This window comes from Phalacrocorax aristotelis, chromosome 7 (genome assembly GCF_949628215.1).
Source record: "Phalacrocorax aristotelis chromosome 7, bGulAri2.1, whole genome shotgun sequence".
NCBI lineage: Eukaryota > Metazoa > Chordata > Aves > Suliformes > Phalacrocoracidae > Phalacrocorax > Phalacrocorax aristotelis.
The window spans coordinates 50,051,622-50,071,960 of NC_134282.1; positions in this window are offsets into that span (position 1 = coordinate 50,051,622).

The window sequence follows — 20,339 nt, forward strand, 5'->3', positions numbered from 1 at the left end:
TTCCTCCATTTATTTTGCATGAAGGAAAAACAATCTCTCCCTGTTCTCTAACTAACTAAATAAACACAGCCCACCCCACTCGTGAACATCAGTGAAATCTATATCTGCAGTGACTCAGATGGTTTTGTTAATAACAGAGAGCTCTCCGTGTAGCCTGATTCTGTCCTTCAGATGGGAGACTTTAATCCTGAGTCTTATTTTTCACAGCATTCAGCTACTGGTTTTTGAGCAACAAATTACATCCATGCCTCCAAGCCAAACAAGGAGTGAAAATTTCTATTTAAAAGAATGGGGAAATAATACTGTCCATCTACCTACAGTACAATTCCATTTTTAAAGTGCTTTGATATTTTTAACAATATTAATATAATAACAGCAGCATGTGCCTATTGGGTTAGTCTGTATTTTATAACTTGGTATCCAATTTCTCCCTTGTTTCCTGCAGGACTGTCACTATTAATTTCTACTCCCATTTTTTCCGTCAGTGTGAACATTGTCATTGGACTATTGTTTGTAAGTGATAAGCAGCCCCTAGTATTATTATTATTTCACTCTTGCTTGTTGAGCATCAACAAATCTACCAAAAATATTAAAAATTTTGTGGAAGTTTAACTCTCTCTTCACCAGATGTTCTGCCATTCTTCAACTCGAAGGAACATACTTGTTACTGTATTATCCAAGGATAAAACCATAGGAAACTAGTAGAAAGGCAATCTGTCACAGGGAAAAAAAATACCTCAGGGGGTGAAGAATGCCTTCACAGTATGGCTTTAAGGTTTTAATTTATATTGGTCCTGACTCATGACACAGCCAGAGCAAACCAGGGCCTGGGAGTCAGGTCTCCCACTGACCCTTGCATAGACTGGTTGAGAGAAAGATGTCAGCTGAAAACTCCCAGGGATCATGGGGCTGCCAAGCACTTTGAAAATGACTGCCAATTTGGCCTAGTCTCAGCTGAACACATGCCCAAGTGGGAGGGAATGCCAGTAATAAAGTAGTTTACAGAGGAAGGATACTGATTTCAAGCTCCCAAACCTTTCCAGCCTTTTATATGACACTATTGTTTGCATACATGCGTGCTCTTATAAAAGTGTTTACCTACATGCACATGTGTGTGCACTCAGTCCTTTCAAAATCAGGAACAGTCTGCAAAGTAATGCATGAGGTTGATGCCCTCTTCTATGTTCACTGTGCAGCCAACCAACCCCTGTCTAATTTCAGAAGATAATGGTAATAAAACTGAATGAATTCCAAAACTTATAAAAAACAAACTCAAGCCCCTAAAGATATTTAAGGACCAAAACCAGGTGAATACTAGAGATGACATGAAACCTCCCTCCTATTAAATTAAGGTAAAAAATATTCTGACTTTTTAGTGATGGGAGACAGTGTAAAACTAGAAAAAGATACAACATTGTTGACATCTAAAGTGTCTCCAAATTCAGGTAATAAGTGAAAGTAAAGATTTCTAGGTTTTTTTTCCTGTTCTTGCCTATAAGACTTAAAAGAACCAAGCAGATGCTGTGTTCCTGTTAATGTGAGTCGTTGTAAAAGAAACCCAATTTTAAATTTGATTGTCCTGAAAGCAGTTTTTGTTCTGTTTTATTATATTTCATTATGATGTTTCAAGGTTAAGAAAGGAAAAATAAAAAACCTTTACTGGATCGGCTCAAATATGAATGACTGTGCAGTTCATTCAAGCTCATTGCTATTTATTTCTTTTACTCATGTAAGCAGTGCCACTGGAGTAAATGATATTACTCATCTGAGTAAAGGCTGCGAGATGAGGCCTAACATGAAGATGTGGGAAAGAGAACAGGGAGAAGAATGGGGAAAAAACTCAGCTGTATTAATCAATGTCCCAGAACATTGCATGAAGCATGCCAGAAGAAAGAACTATTTGGTGCATGTAACATGACAGTTAAGAATACCTAGATGAAAAAAACCCCAACAAACAAAGCACCACTTGGCAAGCACGTTCATCTGCTGCAGCATCTGCCTTCAATATGCTTTATACTTGCATAGATACGTTTGGGAACTGAAAGGTAACAAGAATTTATCAAAGGATTAGCAAGCACTGATGTTACCATTCACAACTGTTACAAATATAAATTGTCATAATTATATTACTTGTTCCTCAGTTTAACTTTTGCCTGGATGTCTTTTGTCTGAAAGGCCAAAATGTAACCTTGAATTGGCTGGATGTTGACACAGCTGAAATATTTTGCGTTAGTCACCGTGTAAAATGCTTCCAGAAATATTCTTTTGGTACTTCTGACTGTACTTGAATAGAAACTTAGCAGTGATAACAATATCTCCAACACTTCTTTGTTTCCATTAAAAAGTTATAGTTGTTCTTGTGGAAGCTTTTTTGAAAAACACCAGTAAGGAGGATGGCTTCAGTGTGAGTGAGTCATGACCTATGCAACAGTCCCACAGTTACAGTATGCATATGCAATTAGTCCTCAGGTAATTTCAAAGATGTGTATTCAGACTGGCTCAGACCAGAGGGTGGTATCCAGTAAGAAACAAATACATGGTTGTTTTCACTGAAACACATTTATGCTTGAAGAATTTTGCAGTTACATGTCCCTCATGCAGAGAAGTCTTTCTACAAATCTACATCTTGCAGTAGCACAAAGATTTTCATCCCATTTTAGAGCTGGAAGTATTTGTGATGGCATCTCCAAAGGCTTGTGTTCATCATGGCTTTGAGCACGAAAGGGGCTGAGGGTTCGTTGTCTGCCACGAGGAGTCAACGCACGAGCAACTCTGCTATGCCAAGTGCCAGAGCAGGTCAGTGAGACATCTGGGCTCTCCTGTAGGGCTTCTGCTGTTGTAGAGTGCCTGTGTCTGTTTGCAGGACTTGTCATTCAGTCTTAAAGTGTATCCCACATGCGTATGCTGCAGTCTTTAAAAACCTGCAGGTCGTGTTCTGGAAAAATTGGAAATGCATAGGTACAAAAAATAACCTTGGTTAAATTATGATCTCAGATGAGGTTTAGTACCGTCAGTAACTTTAAACGGGAAATTAGATCCAGAGTTTTGCAGTCCACAGGTCAGGGAAGCTGAGCCTTGTATAGACCACTGATGGGAGGAAGATCTTCTAAAATGAAGGGAGGAAAGATTAGCACGTAGGAAATAATTGATCACATATTTGGGCAATTAAACCTCAGACAAAAAACTTTTGATGTAAACCACGGAGATACTGGGGATGGGACTACGAGAATTTTACTGCTTGTTTCCTGAATTATAGCTGGGCTGCATGGCATGCTCCCCTGGAGCATATCGTAGGGTTATGACGGCTGGACAGACTTTTTCCTTTTCTCTCCTACCTTGTTCAGATTAGGACTGTGTCTGCTGTTCTTGAATCCCTCTAGACTATTCCTAAAAAAACTTAAAGTAAAATTTATCAAACGGACATAGTGACTATCCAGACATATATGACTGTGTATGGCTTGCCTTCTCAGTAGAGAATTCTTGGTAACCTCTACAAGCAGTTTTAGTGTAGAGTATGAACAGCAAGAAGGATGACAGAGGCCAGTCAAATAGATACCACAATCGTATCCCTTCCCCTCCTACATGTTTATTTCACCTTTCAGCAATATTCTACCCCAAAAGGAAACGTAGGGCACAGCCTTTAACTCATTTTATTTGGAAACACAAAACATTAAGCAGTCGTAAGGCATTTCTCTGAGTCCGTATCACTGGTGCATCCTTGGGAAGCAGTTTTCATAGAACAGCTGACTACGTCCATGGGCAGATGAGCAGGTGGTGCCTAGAACCCTGACACAGTTTCCCAGACATCTGTCGTCTTGTTCCTTTCAGGACTGAACTGTACAAAACAAGAGCCCTGGCCTTGCTCTGAGCTGTGTGTGGGTAGGTTACTTCAGCAGGACTACGCGTGCCTGAATTCTTTGCAGGATGGGGATGCTGGAATACTAAAAGCCGTAATTTATTGGCTTTCAAACAGAGGCTGGTCCTAAAAGCTCTCTCTAAATCAAAATACTTCTAAATTATTTTCTTTTTGTATTTGCCTGCAGTTTTGGGGCTATCTGTTGCTTCATATCTCCCCATATAGTGTAAGAAATATCTTTTTGCTGTTTTCTAGGAATCTGAGATGCTTTCACTTGATGGAAAGACAAAATGCAACTGTGCAAAGACTTGGAAATTTTGGGAATGGTATTTAAGGCAATGGGAATGTTTTGCAGATTCCTGTTCTGCTTTGTGACTTCAGCACAACCTGAAAACAATTCTACATAATACATAAGCTCAAAATATCTGTCTTCCCTCCTAGATATCAACACAATAACATTTGTAGAAAAAACCAAGACAAAACCCTAGTTGATATCATGTCTATTAAAGTGAAATACTGTAGTGGAAATCAACACAGCTCCAGATGTGGCATTAGTTTTTCCTCTTTAACACAGATCATCATGATGTTTGGACAAGTGAAATGTTACACAGTTGTGGTTTTTCCGTGTTGGGAACACACATCAGTTCCTTTATGTCGCTTTATTTTGAATGCAGAGTTTTCCGAATTATTTCTTCTCCTAGGTTTGGGCCTTCATCCAAGAGACTTCAGGCCAAATCTGTCTTTGCTATGACTCGATTTACTTCATTGTGCATGCACTAGGGAAAGTTTAAACCTCAGGTGGCAAAATACTCTGAAACAGAATCTGGTATGAGGAAAACAAATGGACGTCCTGCTGCCTCTTGCTCGCTGGGACTTTCTAGTGGAGGTAAGAAGCTGCAGTTTAGCTCAACTCTGCATAATAAATCACACGTGTGTTTGATGAGCATGCTACTTTTTATTGTGTGTCTTCCAATGATAGTAGGTTATCTTACACCGTTAGTGCCTGCCAAGCGGAGCTGATTTCTTGGAAGAACAAAAGACGAGTACGAACAAATGAAAACAAACTTTACCTACTTCCTATTTCTTTCAGTAACACTAATGTGCTGGACACTTTCCAAACATAAAGAAAGCACAGTTGTGTCCACATGAGTTCACAATACCCAGATAGTGAGCCGAGGAGAGCAGTACAACCATACTAAAGAAACAGCATAACAGCCAGAAGACTGAGACGGGGAATTTTAGACACAGCGAGTGGGGGGGAAAAAGTCCAGTGAATGACTGGTAGTGATTCACTGTTGTAGTAAATAGAAGAAAAGAAAAGGTGAATTTTGGGGATATGAGATAGATGTACATACTTATGTTCTTGCATTTACACATTACTTACATGGTCTGCGTTCCGATTGTACAACATATAGGGTTTTGAAGTAATACAGACTTGTAGAAAGCCTGTCTGATAGATGTAAATGGGAAAAGATGGAAAGGCATAAGGCAGGACTTTATTCTCCAGGCCTCATCTGGTGTCTCATTTGCTGTTTCTAGCACCATCGAGAGACCTCTGAGCACCATTATACTATTATTAATATAGCTGTATCACGATTTCTGCTCAGCAGTAACAGCCTTAGGCACTGCCTGCTCAGTGATCTATGTGCAGTAGCTTTCCACCTCCCATGATGCCAACAACAGGATGTTCTCGGCTCCTGTTGTAGCTCTTGTTTCATTTGTTCCCTCGTCCACACCTCTGATCACTCGCAGCAAGTTCTTCTCTTATCCTGATACGGAAATTCTTGAATTTATTTCCATGCTGTTGCCTTTCTCTCCCTGGGCTCTATTTCAGTAGGACAAGGAAGCATAGCGTACATTGTGGGCAGACAATAAGCTTCGTAACGAGAGATCAGAACTGCTCCACAAGCCGGTGTCTTTGTTAGCAGGAAAGAGGTGGTCGTGGTTATACAAGAATGTTCAGTGGCAAGTCTCGGGCAGGGATGAGATAAATGGCCCCCCTGTGTGCCCAGCAAAACCTGTGGCTTGCCCTGCAACCCAGAGGACTAGTTTCCAGTGAAAAATTGATAGTTTTCTAAAACAAGATTTCTTTGTATAATATTTGTGTAATATAATATACAGAAACTTTTCCTAACTGCTGCAGTGATTTCATTTATTGTAGAGGAATGTGGTTTTTTGAGTGATCAAAGCCAGCTTTCAACAATACCAAATGAGGAGGGAAAGGTGGATATCAGTCAGTAATTAGTAGCAACATTTGTTGTGTGTGTTAGTTTCCTGAGGAAAATCCAGAGTGTTTATCTTCAGTGTTTGCTTGTTAGGTGGTGCATTGATGAGCAGAAGAATGAAGCACTTCTCATTGCTTTTTTGTCAGTTAGGAATAGCAGTTGCAGAAGAGAATACTCATTTCTTTTACCATATTCATCACCTTAGCATCCGAGTACCCTCCAGTAGTACATTAAGCATGACTAACATCTGTTCTGTGTTTGTTTTCTCACCTCCTCTCCAAAGGGAATGTATATAAAGTGAACTGTTCTGGTTTGTTTTGATATATATGTTATACCGCTAAATGTTTGTGTCAGAAGACAAAGTCAAAGAAATCCTTTCTGAACTTATAGCACTGGCTCTGTATGAAGCTGTCTATCTCTAAGTCAAGGAGACCTGGTTGGTTTTTTTCTAGTTGATGCACTCAGAATGGCCAGAGGCAGTTATACTGGCTATTTAGTTGGATTTTTACAGGGGAAATAGTGGTAAAGAGAAAACATTTTTCTTATTTCAAAAATACAGTATGATAGCTTGAATCAAGACCACATTTTGCACCACTGACATAATGTCCTTGCATCTTAAATGACATAGGTCACCAGTGACCCCAATGATCTATTAAAATGATGTACCTAAGAAAGATATTTGGAAGCCAAATGTATCAGTGGCAATGTGCAACCAATCTGTCAGTGCAGTGGTGATGTAACTTGGCATTATCCTCTATCAATGAGCTACAGAAACATATCTAGTACTTGAGTCTTTGGGGAAAGATCAATATGGTCAGTCCACATATCGGCTAGGAACATTTAGAAGAAGTAATAAAGAGAGTAATAGAAAGATATTTTGTGCATCTAATCTAAAAGGTGGTGCCATTGATCACTCAGAGGGTATGAAAACGGTCATTGTAGAAATGAGATGCTGAATCAGCCTGAAAGAGGTATTGCTCGCATTAATATTGAATTGTTTTAGGATGGGAGTTTTGAATAATCTAATAGCAAAATGACTGGGGATTCGCATGTTCATCTTTAAGAAGTAGACATTGATGCAAAATGATGTTTGTGAGTAGGTTGTTAGTCTCGTCTGGCAATTACATCTATATTTATTTGCTCAAGATTTGTGACAGTTTTTCATCAGAGACTGGATGCAGACAGCAAAACTATGGCCACCTTTCTGCCGTTACCCTTCCTGAATCTATCTGGTAATGAGAAGCTCCCAAACCAGGCAGTTCGAGCACTGTGCTGGCTATGGTCTGTCACTGTCACGCTTCCATAGTAAACACTTTTTAGAAACGTTTGCAGTGTTGCTTGTTCTCAGTATGTATCTTTGCCTGGGTTGTACAGCAATTTTGTCGTGTCAGATTGTAGCTGACTAGCCACCCTAAATGCATATAATTAGTAATTTTTTATACTGTTGGATACGGTAATCCTGTGCCTCTATAATTCTAGGGAGCAACCTTTTCAGTACGATGAATGGAAACTTATTGAAAAGGAATGCCTCTGTTATCAACACTTCAGGATAGCAAAGCAGTAAATGCTAACCAGCACAGCTACATGTCAGACTTTGCAGAAATGTCATACTTCCAGCCTCTACATATTTGGACAGATCTGTCACTTCTTACCTATGGACTCTGGATTGGCAGCATCTCAGCTGTAAAGCACACATTGGGCACGAACATTTGGAGAAGTGCATGCCTTCTGTGCATAATGGGAAAAATTTTGCAACCCTAACATTTACGCTTAATAAAAGATAATCTCTTCCAACACTGCAGAGTAGGAAGAATGCAAATCCTCTCTGGTGTCATATAGCTACAAGGAGAAGAGTTTCCCTGCGACTCGGAGAGAAGCCTGCCATATCAATGTCTGCCTAGCAACTGAAAGGTGACACGTGGAGCCTCCTTTTCAAATCATTTCCTCTTGATGAGAGGAAGGGATCCTCCTGCGAGTTATTACCTGAAATAATACCATATGGTAAAATGTAAACAACATCTGCATATTCATGTAATAATTTCATCTGTTTAATTAGTTCCAGCAAAGCAGTTTACCCTCTGAGGCCCTTGCTGTCAGCTCCACGCTCATACATCCATGCCCTGCTGTCGAGCCTGACAGCCATCTATTGTTCATTCACTGTTTCCACCTCGCCACTTAATGTAAGTGAATCTTCTGAGGGGTGGAAAGCCTGTCCCCATTGATCCAGATGTAAGGGCTGTGGGGGAGGAGAGTAAATATCTGTCAGCTTGGTATACAGATACTAAGAGCAAACTTGACAGATCAGGTGGCTTTGTGGGTTTTTTTGGGGGGAATGGGGAGCAAGTTGGCTCTTGGCTTAAGTGCTAATCAGTGCACAGGACTGCAGGTTTGACTTTGTACAGGGTTAAGTCTTTGCTCTCAGGACAAGGCTGGGCACTTCCAAATCAGGTGAATTCAGAAACAGAATAGCAGCCCAGCTTTTACAGTCAGCTATATTTCAGTGCCAAAGTAATGACAGCATGCTTACTGGTGCAGCAAAACACAGGGCCCTAGAGGGCTGTATGGATTGGCCAAACAGGTTTTCGGAAATGCATGTCAACAAACACTTCAGGACAAACTGAGAATGCAAAAGTGTAAGTCTAACTGGAAAGGTCCCTAGAATACATGTTTAGAGTCTCCTGGCTCATGTAAATAAATTATATTGTGGGTCACATGTAACAATAAGCTATTTAACTCACCTTCAAAAGGAAACATTTACATGATGGGAATAGAAACACTTCATGGTAATATTACACCTAAGTAGAGGAAAGTACTGCAGTTCAATGTGGTAAAGTCAATATCATAATAAGGTAATAATAATAATACTTAGTACTTACATGGCCTTTTACAGATTTGAGCAAACCCTAACTGATTAGTCCTCAGAACACCCTGGGGGAAATAGGTAAGTGAAAATTATTGCCTTGCTGTAAAAATAAACCGTATCTTATCACGCGCCCATCACCATGGTATCTACACAAGCAACCGGTCTGATGGACAGTATTCTTTCCATTGCCTTATGGTGCACTGAGGCGAGATTGCAAGGTGTAAGCTCAGCTAAAGAGATGTATCTTATGCTTTTTTTTAACCATGATCGTATCTATTTTAATATCATTATCCTGTTCAGAAGATTTCCAGAGATTGTGGCCAGCGGTCAGGAAGGACAGGTGTCCCACTGCATTCGTGATCTTTCTTCACTGAAAAAGTCAGCTCCATTGTCCCTGAGTGGCCTGTCTGCATGTCAGGAAAGGGAGATATTTCTGAAATATTCAGGGTCTAGCTAGCAAAAAGCAGAGAAGAATTGATAAAGTGAATTGTGTACTGGATAGGTACACTGCACTGGAATAGTTTGTCCTCCTTATCCTGCGCTCACAAGAAGAGATTCGGCATATGTACCCTGTGGATCTTTTTTCCAGTATGCAGTGAAAGATTTCAGGCTTAAGTTGGAGTGGTTAAGTCAGAGGTACTGATGTATTCATCCATGTGATGAAAAAGGGGTGCTACTGGTTAGCTGGCGAAGGTGGTAGTAGGTCTTTCCTGCTTACAAAAGGAAAACTGTGAAGACCAGGAACTGTCTGCATGCTGTCAGCTGGAGTGCTTCATGTTTCTCTTTTAGTGGCTCAGAACCCCGTTGCAATTATTCTTCTAATGTTCTTAATCTGAACCATAAAATAACAGTTCACAACAGACAGGCAGAAAAACAAGCTACCTAAATGTGAATTGTGTTGCCAGAGTCCCCATGACAAGATAATGGTAGAGAAGGGTCATGAAACATCCATGTTGCAGGATTATACTTATTCACCAACAGCAAAACTTTTGTATCATGTTGCCTTTGTTGTGGGCACACGGTCCCCTCAACTTCAATGAAATTGTAGTTTCTTCCTTAAGACTGTGTTTCATTCAGTCACAGCAATAAAACAAAATAACCTTCAGATCACGGAAGTTAGAACAGATTAGCTTTATGAAGCTAATGAGTAACTCTTCTAATTGTTACCTTGCATACATTTTTAGAATGTTTTCATACACACTGCGGTATAAAAATGAATCTTTGGAAGCTCTTCGAAAAGCTAATTTGTCATAAATTAAAATAATAGTAATTTAATAATAACAATAAAATGACACTGAATTAATAACGAACTTTATAAAATAATATTGAATACAAGAAGAAATTAATATTGTGTTCATGATGGGTTTATCGGTCTGATAATGTGAGGTTCTTTTTCCCTGGAATGAATGGATGCTTATTACCCGTGAAATGGGTACGTCACACTTCCCCATCAATACGACTTCAAACCTATGTGAAAAAACTTTCAGGTTTGAGAGGTTCGTCTTGTCTTGGTGTCCATTTTATCATTATTTGCTGTGCTGAAGCAGACAGAAGTTATGCAATAGTAAGTGGATATAACACCAATTTAACCTGGGGAATGTCGACCAGCACCAGACCACTCTCACAGCTTTAAGTGCCCTTCGTCATCAGTTTATAAGAAAACCATTCTGGGTTTGATTTTCAGATTTGCAGGCTTTTGATATCCTATGTGACATTATGTAAGTCAGTTATTCTGAACCCTTATTTCTCTGACTGTAATATTTTTTCTCTATTTTATTCGCACACTGAAATTATAATTCTGCTAGACAAGCCTGTAAAGTAATAAAGCCCTGTGGTGAATCTGACGTGATGATCTATAAGTAACCTATTTATTAATATACTAGGTAGTCCCATCATGTATGGGTATTACCTGCTGTGTTATAAGTGTTCATTTACAATGGGACCCTAACATTATCCCCCATACCTCAAAAATGGTTGTATTACTTCAGTACTTATCTAGTAGTCTCCCAAGTCAGCCAAATTTATAACAAGGTAGTTGTATGTTCTTGCACATTTCAGGGAAGCTAATTTCATTAATATTCTGGAAAGAAACCCTAAAACTAATGGATTCCTTCCTCTTTCCTGCTCTTTTAAGTGCAATAAAAAGTGTTCTTTGCCATTTTTTCTCCATTAAATAGCTTATACGAAGCAATTTCAGGCAGGTCTTGACGTGCTTCTTAAATTAGATGGAAAATAAGTCCATTATTTTTTAAGTTTATAATTGTTATGGTGTTTTTATGCGCAGATCTAAAATAGTTTCTAATGGACGTTTTAGGGTAGGAAAGATAATGGTGTTTCACTGAGGTAAAACTGCTGGCCGAAGCAGGGTTAATTTATCAAAATACTTTCAAGTGTAGTTGCCTGAAGTATGTAACTTCCCGAATTTTCTTTAGCTGGAAGTTTTTTTAACAGGTTCTTTACAAAGCTAAGTGCATCCAGAATGCTCTGGTATTTTTATTTTTAATAAGAAAGTTAAATTATCTGTGTTATGCTCCCAAAACAGAAGCCTTAATGACCTTTATTCTATATTTCTTTTCATAGATTATTGCGATAAGGAAACCCTCGTGTCGCGACCCACTGGCGTCTGGCTAATCCGATGGTATTCGTCGCCGCATTGTCCGTGATCAATAACTAATTATCAAAGTGGCATTTCTTTTCAAGAGCTCCTTGTTAAAAAATGGCTTTTGGCTGAGAGTGGAGGAAAAAGGTCGCCACTTTGACATCGTTGCGAGTCTTTCAAAATCCAGTGGGCCGTCCGATTGAATTACTGTCCCAAACTAATTGATATAAATTTGAACAGAAGAATGCTTGTTACTACAGAATGTCATAATGATATCCTTGGCAAGAGCATGTCAGTGGGAAAAAAAGGGAAAAGTCCAGCACTAGTCACAAAGCATCTAGACAAGTCGCAGCACAGGACTATTAACAAAATTAACAGGAACAGAATTGTACACCAGTTCCTTCTTCCCAGCCAGTCTGATCAGACATTTAAGAAAGAAAACCGTTACCATTTTCTTTTGAACCTCATTCTTTATTTGAAAACAGGTTTTTAAAAAATTTACTGGAAAAAATAATTGCAATGTACAAAGGACTGAAACTTGATCATCAGTTGCAGAAGTCTCATTGACTCTACTGGGATCATGAGTGAGTATCCATTGGAATTCAGCTTTAGTTGTAAGGCAGAATTTGGCAGGGAGTTTCCTTAAGAAAGGTTTCCAAACAGCCTTAAATACTGTGCCTTTGAAATATGGTGACCTTCTCTAAAGAAAGTTGGTCTCTATAAACCACATGCCTCTGAACTGGGAAAAAAACCCAAACACTTAAGATACAGTAAGCGGAGTCATAAAAATGTGGTGAGAATGGGAAAAAGATCTCGTACTATTCATGTCTGAGGTTTGATGTGTTGTCTTGCGCGTCGTTTGGGGATTGCCTGCTGTGGAAATCTTGGAAACCTTCTGAATTTTCATTGCAAGGCAACTGGGCTTGCAGAGATTCTGGGGTGGTTTTTTTTTTTGTTTTTCAGATCTGTTTTCTGCTCCGTGTCCCACAATCAGTCTGTGAGCTGGGAATTGCTAGGGAGTGCAGGAAAAGGTTACGCTGTATAGGGTATGGCATGCTCTGGAAAAGGGGTATCTTAGAAGTCTTTTTGTGGGGGCATGATAACTGGGGTTAACTCATGACAGAAATTAATAAGCTGAATCCATTAGTTACCTGGTCATAAAAGTTGTCAATTAGTTTGCCAAAATTCATTTTAGCCACATCCAGAGCAAGTCACGTGATTGCTGAGGAAGAGAGGAGAAAAAAGACATTTGTGCCTAATTGGAAACAGTGAGTTTATGTGCTTTTTAATCCCTGATCTTGAAAGGCTCCAGCTGGGGTGTAGTAATGAATATCTTGCCCACAGACTTACTGTTTTACATCTCCTAATGATAAAGAGAAGGTGACTAATGAATTGACACTGGGACTTTCATCTCTGCAGTGGATTTGGAGATTCCATTCAGACTGGATATATCAGCAAGCTGAAGTTTTTAGTGTCTGATGACTTGTCAGTAGCCCATGTGAAACAAGTAGTCTCCACACAAGCCTTATGGTCAAACCCCAACGCCACCTCTGCGCAGTATTTTTGGTGCAGATTCAGCATAGGAACAAATTACTTGGCAAGAGCAAACAAATTTTACTGGTGGCAGTCCTCTTGTTTGGACTGGGGGGTGGCAGATAACCATTCTGAAAACAGGTCAGTGATACATAAATTAGATTTAATAGTAGCCTGACAGATTGTTGCTCGTGATGGATTTATTGTTTGAATAATAAGACCATCAAGACACATTTTCCTACTATGTCAAAGCCACAGAACAAAGTGGGAAACCACAAGGGTCTGAAGATTCAGATTCACATGGTTCTGGTTACAAAGGGGAAGGTCTGCTTTTGCTGTTGAAGGATCTAAGGTAGTGAAGTTCCCTACATTCAGTTCCCATTCTGCCTTCCATGTGGACTTCATGACTGTCCTCTTATGCTGGGGGCAGGAAATGCCTTGTGATGGCAAATAACTGAGCCATCTCTGACAGACTTACATCATCTCAGAGTCGCTAGGGAACCCTCTTCTTGTCTTCCATGGCTGCTTTAAAGACACTTTGTGAGGCTTTCTTCTTTAGCAGACCAGAGAATTCAGTCTGAAAGCCTGTCGGGTGGGTCAACCAATGTCTAGGTCAACCAGTCTTGCCCCTTAATTATTCCCTCTGGCATTACATTCACAGGGTGATGGAAGTACAGGCTAAATATATACCCTCTATATATAGGCTTCCTATATATTTGGCATATATATGAAACCACGTCTACACTGTTATTACTGGAATGCACACTTGCATCATTGCATAATCTGAAGGAAAAGTTGTAAAGTGTGTGATAGCACTGAAAAAAAAGGACTTCTACATATTTGTGAACTAGTTTCAGGTCCAACTGAAACCATAACACTGTCAGGGCGGACTTATAATGTCATTAAACATTTTTGAATTTATTTAAATTCCAACAGGTAAAAGTAATTGCTCTGAAAGAATGAAACTTTTGTGACTGATTCAATGCTGCATGATTTCCTTACGAAAGGTAGTGTAATAGAAAAATCAACGTAGGCCCTACCAAGCAGATTTAAAATTAGTTAGTTGATCTAAAATTCTGCTTCTAAATGAGAAATCATAATTCACTGGGGTATTTTTAATATTGTTCCACGCAGATCTGCATATAGAGCAAAGTTAATATTTTGGAGTAAATATAAACCTCGGAATAGAATTTGCAGGTGCTAATTTGTAAAGAACAAAAAGAATGAGTTAGTTATATAGTTTTACAGAGATTACATTGTATTATCACAGCTAAATGTAAATGTAAACTACGTTTATAAGCTTGGAGAAAGGAGAACTGAAAAAGACTGATAGTCATGGTAGTCATAATTGAACACAAGAGTCAGTACAAGAGGGTGAGTGAGATTCTTGGATATAGAAGAAAGGGAACACTGAAAAAGAGTAAAGTCACTTTAAAAAAGGCAACAAAAAACATTTAAGGGGATTCTGAGAAGACAGACAAAAATTATTTGATATCTTGAACATACTCTTCCTGTTGAGAAACTTAGAGAGTTTACTTAACTTACCTGATAGAAGCCTAGAAGCTTACTCACTCGTGGTCTGCAAGACATTTCTAACAGCTAACCAAAAGCTTTTCCTGTAGCTTAAAACCCAAGATGATTAGAGCTAATAGAAGTTAAAACAGAAAAATTCAGCTTTGAAATAAGGCAGTTCTTTCAATTTTTCATTACTTATCACGACATTATTTAGAGAAATGTGATAAAATACTCATAAAACATTTGAAATTTCCTTTATCCCTGTCTCCCATATCCCTTACTAGTGTCATCAGTAATGTCTTAGGTAGATGACTGACATTTTTCTTTATTAATTTCGTAACCTCTTCTACAAAAGTAAATACTTACCTGAATTTTAATTATGTAGTAAAACATGTAATTCTGAGTCCAGATAATTGTCCCAAAGTAGTTAATATATAAATAGCTCTGAATATCTCACACCTACTGCTTCCCTTTAGTGCTTCCTGTGTTTCTCTTTTTGCCCTTTCTAGCACAGAACCAGAGCAAAGGGCCATCTGTAGCTAGATCAAAGCCGGAGTCTGTCCAGAAAGGAGTTGTGACTCATGAGTCAGAACTAATCCCTTGATTACCCTCAGATGGTACATTTTATTTCCTTTCTTGTATCTGGCCAGCTGTTGTTCCTACTGCTGATCCTGCTGGTGTTTTACTGCTTTGATTGGCAGTGCCAATCAAGTGGTGTCTTTCGGTAGCCGTGCAGGAGCTGAAGTAAGGATCCAGGAGAGTGGTTGTGTTCGACCCAGAGCATTCGTGGCTGAGTAGCTGAGGTGCGATTGGCAGGAGTGTCTCCTTTCTTCCTCTCCACAACTCTTAAACAGGCCTTGAAATTTTATTGTGGCCGTTACCACTTTAATATCTGAACAGCTCCCAGGTTAACTGAATGGTGGGCTGGATTCTCAGTGATGGTGGGTGTTGGCTCCTTTCTCTCCCTGCTTAGGAACCTCTGCTGGTAGAGCGAAAGAGGTCAGCAGCTGTTGTTTTCATCAGCATTATGATGGGAAAGACTTTTCAGTACTTCTTCCAAATTCATACTAACGTTCGTTAAAAATTGTTTACAAACAATTAATTTGTCTGTGTACGTGTATAATACTCATTCGCAGTAATTTTCCTTTCATCTGCAATCCATTGCTGTAGTACCATGAGTAGTAAACCTGGCTTAAATTTATTATCTTCAATTTTAATACAGTGATTGGAGGAAAAATTAGCAACAAAACAGGCCCAGCAAAAATAGTTTAAAATAGTTCTACATGCATACAGACACGCAGCTATCTCTGTCTCAGAGTCTGAAAATCTGTGATGAAAACAACTATAAAAGTTTCTAATATTATGCACTCAAAAAAGAATAGAGCTAGAACTAGCCATCTTTGTAAAACATGGAACAATAATCTCGTAGCTATTTCTGCACTACACAGAGGCACATGCAGCTAGGTAGGTTTTCCAGTTTTTTAGCAAACAGCAAATCAGACAAGAAAGCCCAGCTCAGTGAATTTACTTCATTTATGCACATTATTGATCCAAAACTTGTTTTTCCATCTAGCCAAAGTGACAAAAACTTCTCCAAAGTGAAACAAGTTCAAGCACTCTCAGCCTGGTTCCCATTAAACATCATACGAACATTGCGATTTGACATTTATCTGTCAGCCTTAAATGTGAAAGACCAACGTAGCTGGTACACAGAGAATGGAAAGGCTGCTTTGGCACCACTGGGGATGCTTTTACCAGGTTAGGGTCAGGTGCGATGACAGCAGAGTGGAAGGAGGTAGTCTCACTTCACTGCAGGCTTGAACTATATTTGACCTCCAGGGTACCAGTGACTTACTTAGAAACTGCAAGAATGATGTACTGCCCTTTATAGAATTATAATTCCTTGCCATTAAAAAAAAAGCTAATTAAGTATACCTTATCTGATGTAACCCTCATCCAAACAGAATCAGGGATCATCCTGTTGCCGTTCTCATAAAATGTAACTGTCGGAAACAATGGTGTTGGTGGCTGCGATTTGAATGTAGACGTTAAAGAATCATGGTTCCAAACTTCTTGGTGCCCTTTCCCTATCAATCAAAAAGAATCGTATGAAATAATTATTAGGCTACATAATTATTTTACAAAATAGAAGGTGTTTTTACTGCACATTTCCATTTTAGTACCAATCATTACTTCCCTGAATACCAATAACAGCGTTAAGCATTAATAGCATGTTTTAAGGTAAAGGGTCAATAGTCTAAGACCTATGAAAGAACTCTGAGCATTTGCAATGTAAAAGAAACCTTTCACGGAAAAGTGTTAAATAATAAATGCATTTCTGGAGGAAATATTATATTGTGGTCCATTTGGAGAGAAATGACGATTTATAGGACATCACTCAGCTGTCTTTGTTTAAAATCTCTTTATTAATGCTATGGCTTTGCACCAAATACAGAGGTTAACAGAAAGCTTGCAGCTCTCTGCAGAGGTCAGTAAGTATTACACTCACTGAGGGGAAACTGAGGCACGCGATGACTTAGTGCACCAGTAAAAGGAAAGGGATCTGAACTTGTGACTCAGTCCTCTAAGTGCAAGAAAATGGTGCCTTTTCTTTATTTCCAGCTAGTAAGCCATCTTCTAATAGTCCTTTTAAAAGTATAATATGCACACAGGGGATGCTGAACTTACTCAGAAAAAGTAATGGTACTTGAAACTTCTGTTTCAAGCTGGTTTAAGGTGAACAATTTGAGGAATGTGGAGGGAAGAGTTAGAAATAGTTGATATCTGTTTGAATTTCTTTTTTGTGCTTTCATATACGGATTGACATTTTCAAGGACCAAAAGAACCGAAGCCTCAAGAAAGAGGCAGCTCAGATGGGAAATCTCCTTGCCCCATTGAAGTCAGTAAACAGACTCTTGATCAAGGAATCATCTCCTCTCTGTGGCATTATGTAAATGCCCCAGCTTATTCCTTATTGGGTTTACTCCAGTTGTTTTTTAAGGAAAAAATGGGATATGACTAATTAAGGCCCCAGTAAGCTAACATTTTTCTCCATTAATTTTTCTCTCCTTACCCTGCAAATGGATTCCTCCAACCAGATCAGTAACCAAAGTGGGCTAGCTTTTGCTTTTCTCAAGAGCCTGTCTCACATGTAAGGTCATTTAATTCTGCCCAGCAGGCTGCAGCTCTGCAACAGGCTAAAGTAGTGCCTGCTTCTGATATGGGCACCTGCCTTCAGCAGTGTATGCAGCTTGCTGATCTCACAAAAACTTCATAGGGAAAGGTCAGAGCACCTGAAAATTTGGGCTGATTCAAAGATTTCCTTAGTATGTGAATGGAAATAAGTGATTCTAAGATAAATGGGTTTAGCTGCTGCAGGATGTAAGTTCCCCTTGTGTCCATAGTTGAATACACATCCCTAGGTTCAGTATGCGTATTCTCTATGCTATCGCGAGGCATCTCAAGCTAGGAACCAGCATGCTGAGCAAGGGGACACGTAAACTAAAAAACATGGAAATAGAGAAATGGGTATGACTGAAATATTGTGAGATGGAAATACCTACAGCCACTTTGGATCCATAACCCTGAACTATCTCTTGAACCTAAATATGCAAACCCTATCTTACAAGCACTAAGAAGGGATCACTCATACAAAAAATGTGTGGATGTGGCACTTTGGGACATGGTTTAGGTGGCATGGTGGTGTTGGGTTGATTGTTGGACTTGATGATCTTAGACATCTTTTCCAACCTTAGTGATGTTATAATTCTATATAAACATGCTGAAGGAAGAGCCACCGATCTATGAATAGTTGCTGAGGAAACAAGTAAGGTGAATTCAATTCTAGGGGATCCAAGTGAGTCAGAGAGGTAATAACAGAGATGGTTGTCATCTGCAGGCCCAATACTTAAGACACCCCCTCCAGAGAGGGAAAATGGCTTGAGCTTAGATTTCCACTTGGAAAACTAATTGTTTATCTAATAAAAGCCTTATGTAAAATATGCCCTACGTAAATCTCCTTGAATCTGGGCCCAAATCTGAGTTTCACAACTTTTTCTTTTTAATGCCTAGCCAGTCAGTCAAGATTGATGTTTGCAGACCACGTGAAACCAATGAATACTCTTCCAGCGGAGCAAATTCTTTTCCCAGCACCCTCAGTGGATAAACAAGTTTCAAGAGAGATCGAGACTACTTAGGATTCTTTCTGGTTCAGGTTAGTCCTACAGGTCTGCTCATGTTTTCCTTGAGCAGCATAGCTCCCACATGAGTCAAGGATTACCCCTCACCAATTGTCAGCGGATTGCTGTCACTCTCCAATTGTCGGAGGGAGTGGAGTTGCTTTCTAGGAGGAAGCTCTAACAGCAAGTATATCACAGAGTCCAAGTGAAAGGTTGTCTGTATCAAAGCTGTCCTGTATTCCACTGTTGCCAAATCTTTTCATGCATTCATTACCAGAACTTACAAAATAGTGTTAGCAAGACAGGAAAGCTTGTGCCTACCCTTCTGGTCGCTAACAACAATTATTTTATAATGCTATAGAATACATATCTGACTGTTAAAGAGTTAAAAAAAGAATGAATCCTGTAAAAAATCAGGCCATCGTATAATGCCTCCTCATTGCTATAATGATATCAGTTGCAACAAGTCCAATGGCTGACCTCATTACAAGGGTTTAATTGCATTGTTACACAGTTTCACTTCTTCTCTCTGGCCTCTTTCTCTTTATGACAGCTTTAGAAAGGAATTTCAGCTTGAGGTCAAAGGAAATTAATTACTGCTTTCTTAATCTGTGCTCATCTACATTTAGAAAACTTGGGGCTTTTCACTAACATATTTGTGTCTCATTTCTGTGTAGACCCAAAGTTATAAGACTTTTGTCCTTTGTGAAAGTGCATAAATAGCCTTTTTCATATCAGAGGCCAGATTTTTTTCATGTCATTTACAGTTGTGCACATATGGACTGATGCCAATGGAACCAATGGAATGTCTCTGGATATACATTCACTGCAACCGAGGTAAGGCACTTGCAATGTAACTTTAATTCAGACTAAAGATTCCAGATAGATGCCAGGTGTAAAAAAGCCACTACCAACAAAACCAACCCAACAACAACAAAAATACCTCCAAGGAAACAAGAAAATATACTTAGGCTAAAAGTCAGGATCTTCAAAATTAATGGTAGCTACTTCCGCAAAGAGAAGGATGAAAAAATGTGACTCCATGATACTGTTTTTTGCCTGCTACCTACCTCCTGTACATACTAAATACATCATTGGTTAGTTAAGGAATATCCAGCTTATGCTTCAAAGAACTTGCAGTCCAAATAGCACATGACCCAGTGTGCTGGCATCAGAACAGTGAGGAAGGACACAAAGATAGGGACACCATAACAATGGTCCTTGGTTGAAAAGCAAAAGCACATGCAAAACATAGCTAAATGCTGTCGTAGCATGGAATGTAAAGATAAAAACTTCTCATAAATTAGGGCCCCATCTTGTAATTAGGTCATTTGAATTGATTCTTGCCTCTTCCATGACCTCTGACTGGCTTGGAGAAGAACCAAACTTCTTCCAAAGAAAAAAATAGTTTCAGTTAATTCACTTCTTGAGGGAGTCTCTTTGGAAGGAAAATTCGAATGAGAGATGTCCCTGGGGTGATTTGATGAATTAACTGTGAGAGGGTATGGCATGCACTAAGGATAATCTGAACTAGTCATTCTAAAATACAGCATGGTCCACTCATTTAGAA